The sequence below is a fragment of the Delphinapterus leucas genome, chromosome 8 (assembly GCF_059928025.1).
Source record: "Delphinapterus leucas isolate spDelLeu-1000000601 "Yukka" chromosome 8, BTC_Dleu_Yukka2, whole genome shotgun sequence".
In the NCBI taxonomy this organism is placed as follows: domain Eukaryota; kingdom Metazoa; phylum Chordata; class Mammalia; order Artiodactyla; family Monodontidae; genus Delphinapterus; species Delphinapterus leucas.
This window is the reverse complement of record NC_143136.1, coordinates 44,075,191-44,092,810: the sequence shown is the minus strand read 5'-3', so window position 1 is coordinate 44,092,810 and position 17,620 is coordinate 44,075,191. Positions and strand designations below refer to the sequence as shown.

Below are 17,620 nucleotides of genomic sequence, written 5' to 3'. Positions count from 1 at the left end.
TTGTTTGAATAGTACCTTGCTCTTTATAAGTCTTTCTGCTTTGCTGTTGGCTCTAAAATGTAGAGCCAGGTACACTTAAGCATTCTTACCTCATAGAAAAGTATGGCATGTCTGTCCCTAAAATTTGAAGTTGCCATAACTAAAAGAAAGCAACTGTGTGTGTTTGTGTGTATGTGGTAATCTTTAAATCTGCTGTTTCCATGAGAAATTACAAAGGAGAAATAGATACAAGCTTTGAGAAACATGGATCTTTTTTCCTTTAATTTCCCTTTGACTAACTGAAGAAAGTATTTTCTAATGTGAAGTTTCAACCTGGAATCATTCTTTTCCCCATACAGTTGTGAGTGTTTTTCCTTGTTTGGTTTGGTTTTGCTTTGGGAGGCTGTGTGCTGTTCCTTCTGTTTCTCAAATCTTTGACCCCTTTGTTGTCACAAACAAAGTCAGGCACTGTATGGGCAGTTTCCAGAGACACAGAGTCCCCGAGGCACACTCATTGGGACCAATCAGAAAAAAGCCTTGTAATATTAAAGGCTGGGGATGTCCTTTAACCTTATCCAGGTCATGTTTACATTCTCTGAGCTGTGTGGATTGACCGTGATGATTCCGATTCACAGTGATGAATTTCTTCAGCTTGGTTATTGGTATGAGCAGGATCTCACCTCGGCTAATAGTGTGTTTAAAACCCACAGCCATTTATTCCCAGAAAGGTACTCTGTCAGGTCTTACCCATGAGTGGAGTTCCTAGACATCATGATTTAATCACTAAATAGTGTTAATTGAATGTTGACTCAGTACAGAGTACGTATATAGGTTTTATTTTCAAAGAAATTGTTAGGTTCTTCTTACATGCTAAGAAAAGTAGTTTCTTTTCCGTCTTTGCTTTTTGTCTGAGGTATATACTGAACATGATAAAATCCTAGTGGGTTTACTATTAATTTTGGTAATTACATGAACTTTCACTTGTGTTTTCTTTCCTAAGTATTACAAGTTACTCATTACGTAAAAACCAATGGCTCACTTAACCTTAATTTTCTAGTTTTACGTACAAAAGCATCTTTTTTTTTTTCTTTAATGATGTGATGGAAGAAGAAAGCTCTTGTCGCATTGTTGGTCCCCAAAGCCTACTGGGGTTCCATCAGTTTGTGGTCATTTACCTCTTTTGGATTTTTATTCTGTCCATTAAAATGTGTTAACTGCGTTCAGAAGATTCTGATGGTTGCAGTGAGATTATGCCCACGTATTCAGGTAGAATGGATATGTTTCTTTTGGTGAGAGTTTTTGGAGCCCAGTTAGTGGTGGTTGAGATTTGGGGGTTTGAAAATGTAGTGATGGAAGTTTGAACTTTTCACTGGAAGAATATTATGCATTAGTTGATGAAGAGAAATCATCTTTGTACGAATTCAGTCTTTATGTTTTCCTTGTAGGATCATAAGGAGATATCTGTCTGGCCCTTATGTATGCATGCATGTTTTTCAGTATTCTGTGACTGTCTTATGGGAGTTTGTTTCTAGGAGTCAGCACTACCACAAAGATTGTAACTATTCTAAGAGAGTCAAAAGTGGATTGTCACAAATTTTTATATAGATTCATAATGAGGAAACAATTTTTAAAACAGCATGTCCAATTTTGAACCATTTACTATTATAACATTTCTGCAGTTTGGGCTCAGTTTTTCAGGGAAAAACCTATCTATCAGTCTAAACACACATGCGCGCGCACACACACACACACACACACACACACACACACACACACACACACACACACACACACACTAAATGATTTCTGATTTTGACCTTGGGTTCTGTCCTCTTTGGAAAGTGGCTTTCTCAGGCAAATAAGATAATGTTTACTATTTCCACTAAAAAAAGTAAATGTCTTTTAATTTGAAACCTCAAGATTTTGGAATTTACAAGCGTATTTCTAGGCTAATTTATGTAATGATGATGACTAGATTTCTTTAACTAGAGATACAAATGTATTTTTAGGCTATATTCACCTTGCTGAATGTTTCAGCAGCCATGAGTAGGGTTGTGATCAAAATACATTGCAATTAATCATTTGTAAATTTATAAATCATTACTATTCAATATTAGGCCATCACCTATGTTATGTGATTCAAATTTATTTACATTTTAAGGGACACACAAAAATCTACTCAGGCAACTCTGACTGCCCTGAAATTCTTTAAGTCAGTTTTTTCATGCACATGCTATCTGGAAGGGGTAATATATTAACCATTATTAGCCATTAATTACTACTTAATAGTAGCCAAGAATCCAAATGAGCTAGCCAGTCAGTCAGGGAAAGAAGGAAGTGCATGATGCAATTAGCAAGAGGAGGAACATACAGACTTTCCTGGTGGGCACTGCAGGAAGACCCAGAGCAGACAGCAAGACGCCGGCTACCAACTGAGAACACTTGGGAGGTAGCACATGTTAACACTTTGTCATTGGAGGGATAGCAATCAGCGTTATAAGAGGGAGGAAACCGCAGCTGGGGTGATCAGGGAAGCTGAATTTGAGCCAGCCAGTGAAGGATTTAGGATCGTGTTTATGTTTGTTTTGCTTCCTATCCTCTTCCTTGTTTCTGCCCACCTCTTTGTGCCATATTTGTTGATCCTGGATCCCCTGGCTCTCAGGTCCTCTCCTTACCTTGCATGGCATGGTGCAGATTTCCACAGGCCGCTTTTTCTAGGACCCGGTCTGCTGGGTTCACCTCCTGCAGTGGTACTCAACCATTAGACTTACTGGGAGAGCTTTTAAAACTCCTAATGCTCGTCCTGCACTTAGACCAATTACATCAGACTCTCTTGGGGTTCCCAGTCATTCCAGCCAAAACTGCTAACCACCAGACTGGTGAGAGGCACAGGTGGAGGATGAGAGGGAGGGAGGAAGGGAAAAAACCCTAGCTCTCCATAGGGATTTTTTTTTTTTTAACATCTTTATTGGAGTATAATTGCTTTACAATGGTGTGTTAGTTTCTGCTTTGTAACAAAGTGAATCAGTTATACATATACATATGTTTCCATATCTCTTCCCTCTTGGGTCTCCCTCCCTCCCACCCTCCCTATCCCACCCCTCCAGGCGGTCATGAAGCACTGAGCTGATCTCCCTGTGCTATGCGGCTGCTTCCCACTAGCTATCTATTTTACGTTTGGTAGTGTATATATGTCCATGCCACTCTCTCGCTTTGTCACAGCTTACCCTTTGTGTGAGCTTTGGAGATTGTGCCCTCTAATCCTTTCATGTGGTTCTTGCCCTGGCCTCGGGTGGTTTCTTCACAGGCAGGTGTTGATCAGTACTCAGCTGGAGACTGCAGGGGAACTGCAGGGAATCAGTACTGCAGGGGAACCCTTTGCAGATCTCTGCAGCCCTCTCTGGATGTAGTTCCCTCCACTATGGTACTCAGCCCTGCTCCCAGACTCTCAGCCCTGCCTCCTCAACTCAGGAGTCCTCTGTACCCGGTCAGACGGCATCTCTGATAGCTGCTGCCTCTCACCTATGGCTCTGCCCGCTGTGGGGGACCTTGAGCTCTGGTAACGTGGCCCTCACCCTTCATCCTTCGGACCTGGACCTCGTGGAGGCTGTCTGTGGCTTTCTCACCGTACTCTGGCTTCTTGGCTCTTCCGCCACCTATCTAACCAAGCCCCCGAATTAAGATCAGTGCCTGTTTCCCTGATTATATCCTAACTTATACACAATCCCTAACTGCTTAGAACTTTTGATGCCAATCGCTGCAGTGAGGGAATAGAATGGAAATAGAAAAACTCAATTCTTGATTTAAAAAAAAACAAGATGGTGGACCTTAAACAACTTTTTTCCCTTCTCATGTCCTAATGGAGTGTTACTTCTGATTTAAAAATTGACTTTCACCACAATAGAAAAAAAATGTTAAGGCTTAATTTCTCATAGTAAATTTGAACTCATAGTAAATTTGAAATTATAATTTACACATAATCTAAAGGAGTATTACTCGGTGTTGTTTAAAAATCAAACCCCTGGATATTTGTTACGTTTAGTTAAACAAACAGTTTATTTAGGCCTGGGGAGCCCCAGATTAATAGGATGCAAGGATGAGCACTAAAAGGGTGGGAGTTGGAAAAGACAGGGAGATTGAAGGCCAGATGAGTGCTGGGATTAGGAAAAGGAGCTTTATTCTGGGTACAGTAGGGAATTATAGCAAGGTTCAGAGCAGGGGAGGGCCACAGATTTTCATTTATTTGCAATGCAGTGGGTAACTTTGAAGCAGGGAGCCCACTGAGAAAGTTCTCAAAATAGTCCAAGTGAGAGGTGTTACAGTCCTGGTATGCAGCAGTAGCAACAGAAATTGAGGGAGGTAAAATCAGTGCAATGGTTTGATGTGGGAAGTGATGTAGAGACCCCCATGTTTCAGCTTGGGTACAGTGGTTCCACTAAATCCTGTAGGAAATTCAAGAAGGAGATGCAGAATTGGGGAGAGGGTGGTAAGGCAATTAGAATCCAGTGTTGGGTGTGTTTAGCTTAAAAGTGGAACATCTAGACGGGAGTGTCTAGATGACAGTTGACTATTATAAAACTTGAAGCTCAACAAAGAGGTTAGGATTGGGGATACAGATTTAGGACAGTTAAAACCAGAAATATGGATAAGATCAGCAAGGAAACCTTGTGGTGAAAGAAGAGACGTGGGCTAAGGAAAATCAATTATGATTGTCTCCAAGATTTTATTCTGAGTTTCTGATCTTATTGAAATGTTAGTTTATGTTTTATTGCTTAAAGTAAGTATCCTAATGCTTATGAGGAATTGTGTTGTATGATACTTGCTGTACCTGTTTCCACATCTTGCTTCAGGAGCAAATGACTTTCTGAGCACCCCTCCAATGCCATTACCTGATCCAGGCGCCCTCTAGGAGTGTTTTATAAATGGACCTGAGACATAAGCAAGGGAGAGGGAAAAGTCAAGGGAGAGGAAATATAAGGAACAGAGATCGAAAGTAAGAAAATAGTGAGAGGAATCGCTGCTGTCTCCAGGGGAAGGTTTCTTCCTGTCCTTATTCATGAAAGGCAGTGTTACATAGTGGTTACAAGCATGGGCTGGGAGTCACGTTGCCGGGTTCAGAGCTTGGCTCTACCACTTGGAACCATGTGGTTTTGGACAGTTATATTACAAATAATATAACATATATATAACAAAAAGTTATATTACTTTTTGTATCTCTGTTTTGTTACCTGTAAATAGGAGTATCATTAGTACTAACCTCTGATTTTTTTTATGAAGACTAAATGAGATAAAAACACAGCAATTGCTTAGAACAGGTGACTTGCATATATTCGGAGTTCAGTTGGTTTTTTTATTATTACTTTGCCAATCTTCTGATACATTATGTTGCTTATGAGTACAAGACCCACTGGATCTGATAAAAATACAGTGACTTGGTATATTATCGGTTGTGTACAGATCATTAAGGCTGCAAAGTTGTTTGTGGCTTTCAAAATAAGTAATTCCTCCTCAAAAACATTTTGGTCAAATTGAGATCTTCTCCCCCCAATTTGTGATGACTGTAGATTGTTTATATTCTCTGTGCTATTTTTTAGGGCTTGGTGACTAACTCTGTAATAGCTGGCATACAGAATGATTGTAATTGTAGCCATTATTATTTATATGTGGGTAGGTTTCTATTTTTTTCTATTCCTTTCCCACTTTACCTTCAAAGATGTTGGTATTCATTTTTATAGGAAAAGTCTTTTAGAGCTATTTCAGGTATAGATTCTCATTATTAATCTGTAAGATGTAGAGTCTCAAAAGTAGAAGAATTTATGATCAAGAGCTGAAAGGGCGTAATTTGGTTTTTATAGCCCCCTGGAAAGAACATCTTTGCTAAGAAATATATTACTATATTACATCATAGCTACCAGGCTGACTTGTTAATAACAGCATTACTGATAATTGAGCTATTCATAGTTCAGAATAAAAGGCCATTGTTGCAAGGTAGTGTAAGTGAATCCAGGGCTTTTAGTTACTGGTGTCATATTTGGTTTGTTTTCTCTTCCACCTGTGGTGGCTGCATTGAATGAGATACTCACTGAGTTAAAGAGAGCAGGACTAACTCCGAACGAGCTGTAGCTTTTGTAGTTGCAGGTGGCCCCCCTCACCATCTCATGGGGCAAGGTGGGTAGTCCTTGAAGTGTGCCCCAGACAAGAGTAAAGACAGCTCCTACAAATTTTCATGACCTAGATAACCACTGTGGAGACAAATTCAGTAGTCCATGGTAATGTGCAAGTTGGACATTTCCTATGGCTTGAAAATTGCATATTAAGATATATATACCTGCCTAGAGAAACCTTTATACACACACAGAAAGACATGTACAAGGATGCTTATTACTTGCTTACTGCAGCTTTCTAACAGTGAGAAAGAGAATTAGTCTAAATATCCATCAATTGGGGAGTGGATACATTCAATATGGTATAATCATAAGATGGAATATTATGGAGAAGTTAAAAGGAATGGACTAGATCAATATGTCAACATGGAAAGCTCTCAAAAATATGTTGAATGGGAAAAAAACAAGTTTCAGAATGATACACACTTTGGTACACTTATGCAGATTTTAACAATGCATTTCAAAAGTTACACATATTTTTATGGATATACCTAATTGTATAGAAAAACATTTACATTTATAGAGGGAAGATGCATTCTGAATTCATATTAGCCTTAGCTTTCTGGACAGGACATAAAAGGAAGGGACTGGGATGGGGAACAAATAGGACAAGGAAAGCCCCCACTTTATCTGTAACATTTTGTTTCTTTAAGGAAATACAGCAAAATATTCATAATTTCCATTCTTGGTGCTACATATATGTATTCCCTACCTTTTTTGGTATTTTATATTGGAGAATAGCTTGAAGCTTAGGTCTCCTTACAGTGGATCAATATAATTAACCTCCCATAAAAAGACCAACTGTGTGTGTGTGTGTGTGTGTGTGTGTAGCTGTATATGTTTTAAAGAGACATACTGTATCCACATATATCAGGTAAACATTGAGATTTTGTGCCACTAATATGTATATTGCCCGTATATTTTTCCCTAAGTAGCATAAATTTAAGTGATTAAAAGCCTACTTTACATGATTATCATGGCCTCAGGTCTTATTTCTTTCTCTTTAAAATGAAATCAGGTGCAAATTTATACTATCTCATTAGGAATTAGTGTCAGAATGTATCCAACAACCCTGATTTGGGTCATAATCATAATATTGATATTTCTTTATATATGAAAAGAAATCAGGGTACCAGAAAGCCAAGTGATATCCCAAAGATCATGGAGTTTATTGCTGACCGTGAGTCCAGGTATGAGAGTTTGCGCCAGCTGTTTAATTACCTCAAGTCATACAGTGTCAACTTACTGCCTTTTTTGTACAAGTCAAAAACCTAAGCAATCTGGCTAACTGTATTTCTACTTATCCTTGGAGTATTTGGTAGACTGTAATTATATACTTTCATTAGGATACTTTGAAGAGTAGATAAGAAGTATCCTTAGAGCTTACTTCATAGCATACCCCTCCAAAGCCTTTCCAACTGGGAGGAAGAATACCACCCCATTCTTATTTCTCAAGTATTAATCATCTTTTCTCTGCTGACAACAACATCTTTGAATAGTCATCTGTAGGCTGACAAACAGTAGCTTGTTAACTTTTTCTTTCCTTTAGAAAGATAACATGTAGATGGAAGCTCAGACGTTTTTGGGACGTGTCAGCGTTCGGTTGCGTTTGTCTGGGGGCTGTGTCTTTGGACCATATGCTCCTGTGTGTTGTGGACTGCTGAGTGCAGTGAGGACTCCTCAGCGATGGAGGGCTGGCATGGCTCTGGGTTACAGCTGTGGATGTTGGCCAAGCATTTCACTCCTTTAAGGAGAACAAACAAGAGCAGGAGGCAGATGGGTCCCGTTTTGACTCCAGTCATCTTCCCAAGCCCTGGCAGGAGTGCCGAGTAGTCTAGTAGCTATGCTGTTTCCTTATATTCTTCTTTTCGCCAGTTCACCTGTAAAGAGTGCACACGTGTTTGTGTGTGCGTGTCTGTGTGTGTATGTGTGCATTTGACCTAGGTTCAAAGCCCACACTCAACTGTATGTCTGACCTTGGGTAAGTTAGCAATTGAGCTTTGTTAAGCCTCAGATTCCTCCTTAGTAAAGTGGTGGTAATAATTGTATTTAACTTCATAGCATTAAGATGAATGAGGTAATGCCTAGCACATAGTAAGTGCTCAACGGTAAACAGCAGGTAGTATTATCAATATTATTGTTATTATTAATTCACTCCTTCAACAAGTATTTATTAAGCACACACTAGGTGACAGACACTTTTCTAGGCTCTGGGGGTATATGGAGTGTGTAATAAGATAGACAAAGCCTGGTCCTCATGGAACTAACCTATTGGGGTAGACAGTAAACACGAAACAGATTATTTCATTGCTGATAACGATGAGTGATACATGGCAAAATTAATGCAGGATGAGGGTTCCCAGAACGACTGAGGAGAGGCAAGTGTTTCGGCTTGAGTCAGCCGGGCGGCGGCCTTCATCTGAGGAAGAGACACTTGAGCAGAGAGACATTTGAATAGAAGCCACCCAGTGAAGATGAGGAAGCCACAGGTGTGAATGGCCTAAGGAGAGAGTGAAGAATAATAGAAGTCAGCGAGGTGGGCAGGGCTTGTGCAAGGCCTCCAGGTCACACTGAGAGAGAGAATGTTTTTCTGAGAGAAGTGGGAAGCCATTGGTGAATGTGAGCAAGAGGTGACATGAACACATTTCTACTTTGGTATTTCTTTAAAACACTTACATGGGTGGAGCATTTATTATTGTGTATCCTGCCCTAGTTTAGAAAAGTCCTATTTTACTTCATCCTCTGAGTTTCAGAGAAATTATGAGTTGTTCTATGAGTCATAAGCTGGTGACTCATGCACGACCTTTGTTGATTTAATGCCTTCAATCCCAGATGAAGGTTTTTTTTTTTTTAGCAACTTCAAAATTTCAGAATAGCCCTAGACTCTAGAAGATAAACAAAAGATAAAAATTTTAAATTAAAAAACCTCCAACCTTAACAAAAAATATAATTACAGTATAATATTAATAATATAGGGGCTTCCCTGGTGGCACAGTGGTTGAGAGTCCGCCTGCCGATGCAGGGGACACGGGTTCATGCCCCGGTCCGGGGAGATCCCACATGCCACGGAGCGGCTGGGCCTGTGAGCCATGGCCGCTGAGCCTGCGCATCCGGAGCCTGTGCTCCGCAATGGGAGAGGCCATAGCAGTGAGAGGCCTGCGTACCGCAAAAAAAAAAAAAAAAAAAAAAAAAAAAATATATATATATATATATATATATATATTATTAATAAAAATAATAATAGCTATTACACTGCCATTTCAGCACTTATACATACAAGTGCTCACCAAGGCACTGTGCTAAACGCTTTACCTTCAAGCCCTCATTTCATCCTTGTAACAGCCTTGTGAGTTAGGCATTGCTATGTCTGTTTTAGAGAGGGGAAGTTCAGAATGGTAAGATAGGTTTTCCACGGTGACACAGCTAGTAAATAGCAGAGGTAGGATTCAAACCTAGCCACTCAGACTCCAAAGCCTATGTTCTCAGCTGCCTTATAGATTCATAGGCACATAGACTTAGATTGGCCAGTATTTTGTCCCTTTATGCAACCCAGTCTCACCTCTTCATCTTACTCTTTTCTGCTCTGAGTGATCAGTGCCTGGTACAACTTTTTCATCTGTCACCAACACCCTCCTGGTAAGATCTCCATTCCTCTAAAATGCCCCATTCTCTCAAATTATCCCTTTTACCCCCAGTGAAACTCTCATTCCTCCAGATTAGCCACCCTCAAGCAGTGTTAGGAAGACAGTAAGGTGATTAAACCAACTCACACCGAATATAAGTGGCAAAAACTGTTTTTAATGATGACTAGGTATCATATAGAAAGAGTTAATTCACAATTAAGTATTGTGTTCAATTCAATATTTCTTTAAAGAAGCTTTTATTACATGACCAGATTCTGTTCTAGGGATACAGTGTTGAACAAGACAGACAAGGTCCCTCTTTCATGGAGTTCATTTTCTGGTAGGGGGCGGATGACCATAAAACAAAAAGAAAATGCTGGATGCTACAGAAGTGTTAACTTAGGCACCTAAGACATTGGGAGTTGGAATAAAGCAAATAAAATTGAGAGCTCTTTTGGGCAGAGCCTAGTGTAGGTGGGATGAGAAAGAGTTATCTTATGAATTGGATATCAGATGGGCGGTGGTACCACTCACCAAGCAAGGGAACCCAGGGAAGGGGTATCAGTTCTGGAGTATGGGACTTGTGGAAATCCTATGAGATGATGCCCACTGGGAAGTTGCATTTATAAGGCTAGATCTTGGGAGAGAGGATGAGGCTAGAGACATCTGTGCAAAACACTGGCATGTAGAACAGCTAGCTCCGTCCCAGTGATGTGAGGTTTCTGTAATCATCTCCCTCCTCTACTCCTGTCCCCTCCCTTCCCTTCCCTTCCCCTCAGCTAGTAAATCTGCTTTGGGAAATCGTCTACCTCAAACAAGAAACATGTTGCTATCAGTGTTACTTCTGGAAGCAGTGCCATAGAACAGGACTGTTGGGAAGCGACAAGTTCAGTGCTTCTAAGATGGGGATGAAAATTATATTCTAAAGTCAGAACATGAAGTCTTGATGGCTGTATCTTTTTTTTGTTTTGTTTTGGTTTTTTGCGGTACGCGGGCCTCTCACTGCTGTGGCCTCTCCCGTTGCGGAGCACAGGCTCTGGACGCGCAGGCTCAGCGGCCATGGCTCACGGGCCCAGCCGCTCCGCGGCATGTGGGATCTTCCCGGACCGGGACACGAACCCGTGTCCCCTGCATCAGCAGGGGGACTCTCAACCACTGTGCCACCAGGGAAGCCCGATGGCTGTATCTTTAATGTTCTCTTGATGTTATTCACTCATAACTCAAGACCTTCATCCTACAGTGAGCCTCCATTCACCCTCAGAACTGTGGCCCCTGCGTTTCTGTGGGCCTGGAGAACCACAGTACCGGAGGGAATATGATGCCCAAAATAGTCTAATGGCTTAGGTGTGATTTTCTGTGCCTAGTGCTTATCTGTTAAGTACAGTGTAAACTGAGAAAGAAATCAAGCCAAGACTATAACAGCAAAGAAATCATTGTTATTGTATTTAACACAAATGCCCGAGTGTAGGATTGTTTTTATTGCCTTACCTCAGGAATGCTACTAATAGGTGGACTATACTTTATTCCACAAAGAAGATTCTTGTATCTTTAATAGGGAACAATTTTATGCTCAGTTTCCTCATTAGGCTAAATCAGAAAATCATTGTTTCCATTTCCAATTTCTAGATCACCAATAAAAATAAATGGAAATAATATTATTGTAGACTTTACAATTTATACAGTTTTCATAAATATTTTTATTGTTACAACCACCTTGCAAAACTGTTAAGTTTTCTTATATTCATTTTACAGTGGTTTGATGAGAGCCTGATATCCTCCATTGGTGGAAAGACCATGTTGACTCCCAGGGGGCCTGGGGTGGAGCCCCTGAGAACCTGCAGTCAGGGTTCATGGAGCCCCAGGGTCTGTTCCTAATTGTGTTAGAGAGTGTGGGCATTAGGGTAGAGAACTGTGTTGCTGTGGACTGAATTGTGTCCCCCCAAATTCATATGTTGAAGCCCCGACCCCCAATATAATGGTATTTGGAGTTGGGACCTTTGGGAGATAATTAAGGTTAGATGAGGCCATGAGCATGGGGTCCTCATGATGGGATTAGTGCCCTTATAAGAAATCACACTGGAGAGCTGGCTCTAGCTCTTTCTTTGAGCCATGTGAGGACAGAGTGAGAAGGTAGCCATCTGCAAGCTAGGAAGAGGGTCCTCACCAGAAACTGACAGTGCTGGCACCCTGGTCTCAGACTTCCAGCCCCCAGAACTGTGAGAAAATAAATTTCTGTTGTTTAAGCCACCCAGAGCAGGCTGTGGCAGCCTGAGCAGACTAAGACATGTGCCTAAACAGATAGAGCAAGGAGAGCCTGAGGAGGGTATAGATGGCTGGGATTCCCAAAGATTCTAAGAGTCAGAGGACACTAGAGTAGGAGGGACCTGTGGCCCAACATGGGGATGACAGTTAGAGTGGGTCTGGCAGTGGCAGACTTATTCTTCTGCTTGTGTACATATTCCTGGTAGCACGTATACTGGTTGGTTGGTCAGAGCTACCATGAAAGCCTAGGAAGGAACAGATTTGCTATGATTTGCCTAAGGTCCACCCTTCTGAGTGATGGAGTAGGGACTCAGCCCAGGGTCTCTGGCTTATAATTCCCATGCTCTTTTCAGTTTATCAAGAGCAATGGTGGTATTCATCAAAGTAGATGAAGACCAGTATCATTACTATTTCATTACTCAATCAAGTTACTATTAATTACTCTTACTCTTTCATTACTATTAAGTTATTATTAATAATTGAGTTATTCTTAGTTCTGTTAATGAGATTTTGTTAGAAACCTAACAATTTGTTTCAAGTACAGAGAGAATATTACAGCAAATCTCTGTGAAACAAGATGTTTAAGGTAGGGTGGCCATTAATATTTTTCTGTGTGAAAAAGAGCACCTTTTAAATTTCCCTGAGTTCCCATCAAAGTCTTACACTCATGATGGAGGGGCTCTGCTGACCATGGAAAGGGCCTGGGATTTGACAGCAGAAGACCTAGAGTTGAGTCTTGGTTCTGCAATTTATTTAGACCTTGCAACTTGGTTATTAACCTTTCAGCGCCTTGATTTCTTCAGCTGTAAAAATGAATGAACGATAACTCTTGCCTTTCCTATCTCAGAAGATTATTGGCAGGAATAAATGAGATACTAAGTGGGGAAAATGCGAAAGAACTGGAGAATATTACAAAAATGTTCGTATGGGGGGATGGGCATGGGGAGGGGCCTGCAGCAAACAGAAGCCTCAAGACCACTGATGTTGATGCTCTTTCTTCCCGAATGTCACAAAAAGAGGGGACAGAAGTGGCTTGAACAAAATCTACTATTCAGTTAAGTTCCCTGTTTTCAAAAAGAATAGCACAGAATTCCTAGTCACAAAAATCTGTTAGTTGACAAGTTTGGGGCAGGAATTTATTGTAATTGTATTTGCATTATTTTTTCCATACTTGAAAGATCCAGAAGTTCATTGTCACTTCAGGGAAGATGTTTAGCATTGTGAGTTGGGATCACATTGAATTAAGTCTGGAAGTGAAATTTCAAGAAAGAGAGGGAGATGGCCCCAAACCCAGTGTTGCTGGAGCAGTTGAGACCCCTCCCAGTGGGTTCTGTGGAGCCACCTCAGGGGTCGAGGAATGGAGAAGATCGGGGCGCCGTTCAGCGCCCCTGGGGGGTGAGCCCATCTCGGAGACTTCCCAGGCTCATCTAGAGACCTGCAGGCGTGGTGAGCAGAGCTTGTGCCTGTGGTCGGATCTACTCAAGACGCAGCCTCCTGAACTTCCCCTGTCTTTGTTCTCCTCTCACAGTCCTGTTCTCTGTGTGGGGTTGGGGGTGGGGAATGGGGATGTGCCCCTGCATAGTTTCTGCTCCTTATGCAACCCAAACCCTACAGTCAACTTCTGATTATTTGATTTCAAAGTCTGCTTGCTCGAGGCAGCCCTTGTCCAGCCCACAGGTGGAGGCAGAAATCCTGGCTCATCCTGTGTCCTGCCTCTGCCTTGATACCTGAGGCCTCTGGGGCTACATCAGTAGAAATGGTCTTTTGGTCCATTTCATCTCAGAACACAAAATTTTGCTGGGTAAATTTTTCTTTTGTGATCCAGGATATTGGGCAGCCGTTGAGTGGCATTTGTTTTTCTACTTTTCTCTTACCTCATTCCTACTAATCATTCATCAAAGTTTAAAATATTAACCATCTTCTAAAGTCAACTCAAACATACACCCAACTTCCTTAATCCAAGTGCACAGCTGCTACCAGAAGCGTAACTAGGCCAACACAACCAGTCCCTGTCTCCACTGGTCCAATCCAGAGGCGTTTCTTCAAGTCCGTGTCTAGGTTTGACTTCACGCAGGGGCCTTGGTGTAGGAACACAGCACATTGTTATTACCTGCCAAAAGAGCCCTAGGGCAAGGGGGCAGGGACCTTGACCTTCCACTGGCCCACTAACAGTGGCCCCATTCTACCTCTCTGGACCTCTATTTCCTTGTCTCTCTAACATAAGAGGATTGGACTTGATGTTGTGTCTTTGTTTAGTTCTACCTCTAATGATCTAACTTTTTACTTTGCTTGGTTTCAGTGTGTGAAAAACCACACATCAGATCTCACCCCTCCCTGCCCACCCTGCCAAGGACTCAGGCTTTGAATGGTTTTTGCTGATAAGTCAGAAGTGTACACACAGCCATTCATGCCAACTCATCCAGGCCATGCCATGACAACAGACTGTCTAGCCAGTGACTGGGGATGTGATTTATGATAGCAGTCGTTGGGATCGGTTTGTAGAGAATTTTGTTTCTCCAACACCAGCTGACTTGAATGGAAGTTAGAATCCTAAACCTTAGACATTTCTCCATGCGCTGGCTCAGACAGAATTTGTGAAAGACTTGGCTGCTCTTGGTGAAATATGTGCATTGTATTTAATGGTAGTTTACACATTTGCAAGATGTTTGCAGTTTTTCTTGACGTGCTTATTTGATCTTTTCAAAACCCCTGTAGTAGAGCCCGGGCAGTTAGGACCATTCCTGAGAAAAGTCCACTTCCAGGATGCCCGTGCCCCGGATTCCACCACTTCAGCCCAGGTGCAGCATACGTCCCACTGTGCTGCCCCTTGTGAAAACACATTTATTAGCACTGTTTGTCAAAGCCTTTCATTTTACACCAACCTCTGGAAAAGTAAATAGCAATCCCCTAGATAACGTAAATGAATAAATATAGTCAGGTTGGGTTGTACAAAATGCTAACAATCGTCTGCTAAGGGTGCAGACTCACTCCCTGACTTTAGAGGCCAGAGAAGCTGCCACTGGTATCACAGGCTCTATTTCTGGCCCACAGAGTTAATGGCTCTTGAGTAAAACAAAACAACAAAAAAAACCTGACACTCTTTACTAAATTTTGTTTCATGTTGGAGTTGTAAGTAGCCTTGGAGGTCATTTTTGTGAGCTGAATTGTGTTCCCTGAAAATGCATATCTGTTAAAGCCCTATTCCCCAGTACCTCAGAATGTGACTGCATTGGAGATAGGGTCTTTAAAGAGATAAATTAAAATGAGGCTGTTAGGGGAGATCCCAATCCAATATGACTGATGTCCTTATGAGGAGAAGAGATTGGGACACAGACACATGCAGAGGGAAGACCACGTGAGGATACAGGGAAAAGTTAGCCATCTACAAGCCACAGAGAGAGGCCTCAGAAGAAACTAATCCTGCCAACACCTTGATCTCAGACTTAGAGCCTCCAGAATTATAAGAAAATAAATTCTGTTGTTTAAGCCACGCACTCTGTGGTATTTGTTACAGTAGCCCTAGCAAAATAATACAGTCAGGTAGGCCTAGCTTCATCCCAGTTTGGTTCACTTCCCCCTAATCCTTGGCAGATTGTTACTAAGCCTTTGTTTGGCCCCTTCTAGTGATATGGAACTTGCTATCTCACAAGGTAGCTAAGATCTTGTGTCACTTAGGACTCTTTCACTTGAGGTGGCAGAAAACCTTACCCAAAGTGGCTTAAGCAAAACAAGGAGTGTATTGTCTAACTTAAAAGTCTAGCAGATGGCCTTAGGTGTGGCTTTAATCGGGTCTCAAATGATGTGATCAGAGCCTGGTCTCTCCATCTACTAGCTCTGCCTCCTGTTGGGTAGGCTTCATTTCTAGGCTTACACCGGAGGTCCCAGGCAGGTCCACATCTTCCCAGGATCAAGTCCAGTTGAAAAGAGAGAATGCCGCATTCCCTTATTTTCTGCTTAGCAGCTAAAACAACAGTATTGTACTGACTGCTCTCAGGTGTGGGCTAACACAGCCCACACCCTGTTCAGCAGTAAAGCCCTTCAGATATTTGAATGTCCCTCCTGCCGCTTTGCTTCTCCAACTCCCTCAGGGATTTTCCCCAGAACATCTTATCCCAGACTCTCCTCTTTTTAATCTTCCCCCTCATTCAGACTCCTTTCTTTTTTTTTTTTCTTTTTTTTGTCAGCGATCTCCTAATTGTACCCACTTCCTGCTGTGGTCTGGCCAAAGTCAAGAACAGTAGGATTATTATGTCCTTTTGGTTTGGTCATGATATTCCTTCAGCCTGAATTTTGATGAACTTGTTTAGTTCCCTCAAATTTAGCTTAGGGTCAACTAAAACTCTTATGGCCTTTTTCAAATTAATTGCTATGACAAATGTCAATGATTCTTGTTTGGAAATTATAGAATTTGTATTTTATGTGTACCTCAGGCCATCACATGGAAAATTTTTAAACAAAATCATGGTGTACGTGGGTGTGTGCTGTCTATGTATGTGTGTTTGGTCATTTGACTTTTACCCTAATGGAAGGTATAACAACAAAACAGCATATTGTATCTTTTAAGTGGTTGGGTTCCATTAAGCAAGGTTCTATTTTGTTTTAAGCATCCTTATTTTTCTACCTAGAGATATACGCAAGCTAAGAAAAAGTGGGCAGATAAACTAAAATAGTAATGCAAAGATGTAAATATGGCCAGGAACCAGCACTGTGACCCGGCTGACGGTTACTAGTATTATACTCTTAGCTTAGCTTATCTGTCATTTGAAGAGGAAAGATTTGAAGGCAGCAAAATAAAGAATGACTTAAGACCAGCAGAGACTGAGACTTCACTTTTATCTTTTCTTTTTCTAGCAGGAAAAAATAGAAGGAAGTATTAGTAGCTGCAGAAAACATACATAGCTAGATGAATATTCTTTTTCCCCCGTTTACTCTTCTGATATACAGTGTGGTTCTTATTCTCTGTTCTGCAAAGATGGGTCAATGGCCAGCTACATACACCTGTTTGGCGATAGAAGCTTGGTGGCTTCCAGGGTCTCTATTGGTGATCCCTTTGGCTATGCTGTGGTTGGTATGGCAGTGCCACTGACTCTTTGAGCTTTGTGGCTTACATGCTAACTCTTATTCTGGTGAGATAGGCTTGTGGGTACCCAAGATCCTTGTTATCTGCTTGTGCACATGTGTTGAGGATCCATTGCATGGTGCTTCAGGATGCCCTGCAAAAGCAAACTATAGTCAGTTATTCGTTGAACTCTTCCTTGTCCACATAAGTGACTGAATACTTATCTTCGAGCGTAGCCTGTTAACATTAATCAAAAATATAGCCAAATGTGGACATCCATGTTTTTAATCATTCTATTTCTAGGCCTCTTTTATAAGTCAATTCATTCTTTTACATACCCATCACTTATTCCTGTACCATGATCAAGTATCTTATTATACATATATATATAATTACAAGTATGCATATATAATTACCAATATAATAGGTGCCTACATACACATATAATTACAGGTATAGTATATGCATAGTTTACATTTATATTGTGTTCACTACCACATGCCTGGCACTTAACACAGAGTATGTTCATTCAA

At 41.3% G+C, this 17,620-nt stretch overlaps 1 protein-coding gene across 8 annotated transcripts in view; it reads left to right on the top strand.

Annotated features, from left to right (window-relative positions):
• MFSD6 (major facilitator superfamily domain containing 6) overlaps positions 1 to 17,620 on the top strand; it is a 75,004-nt gene that overhangs the window by 28,037 nt on the left and 29,347 nt on the right. The window lies entirely within an intron of this gene.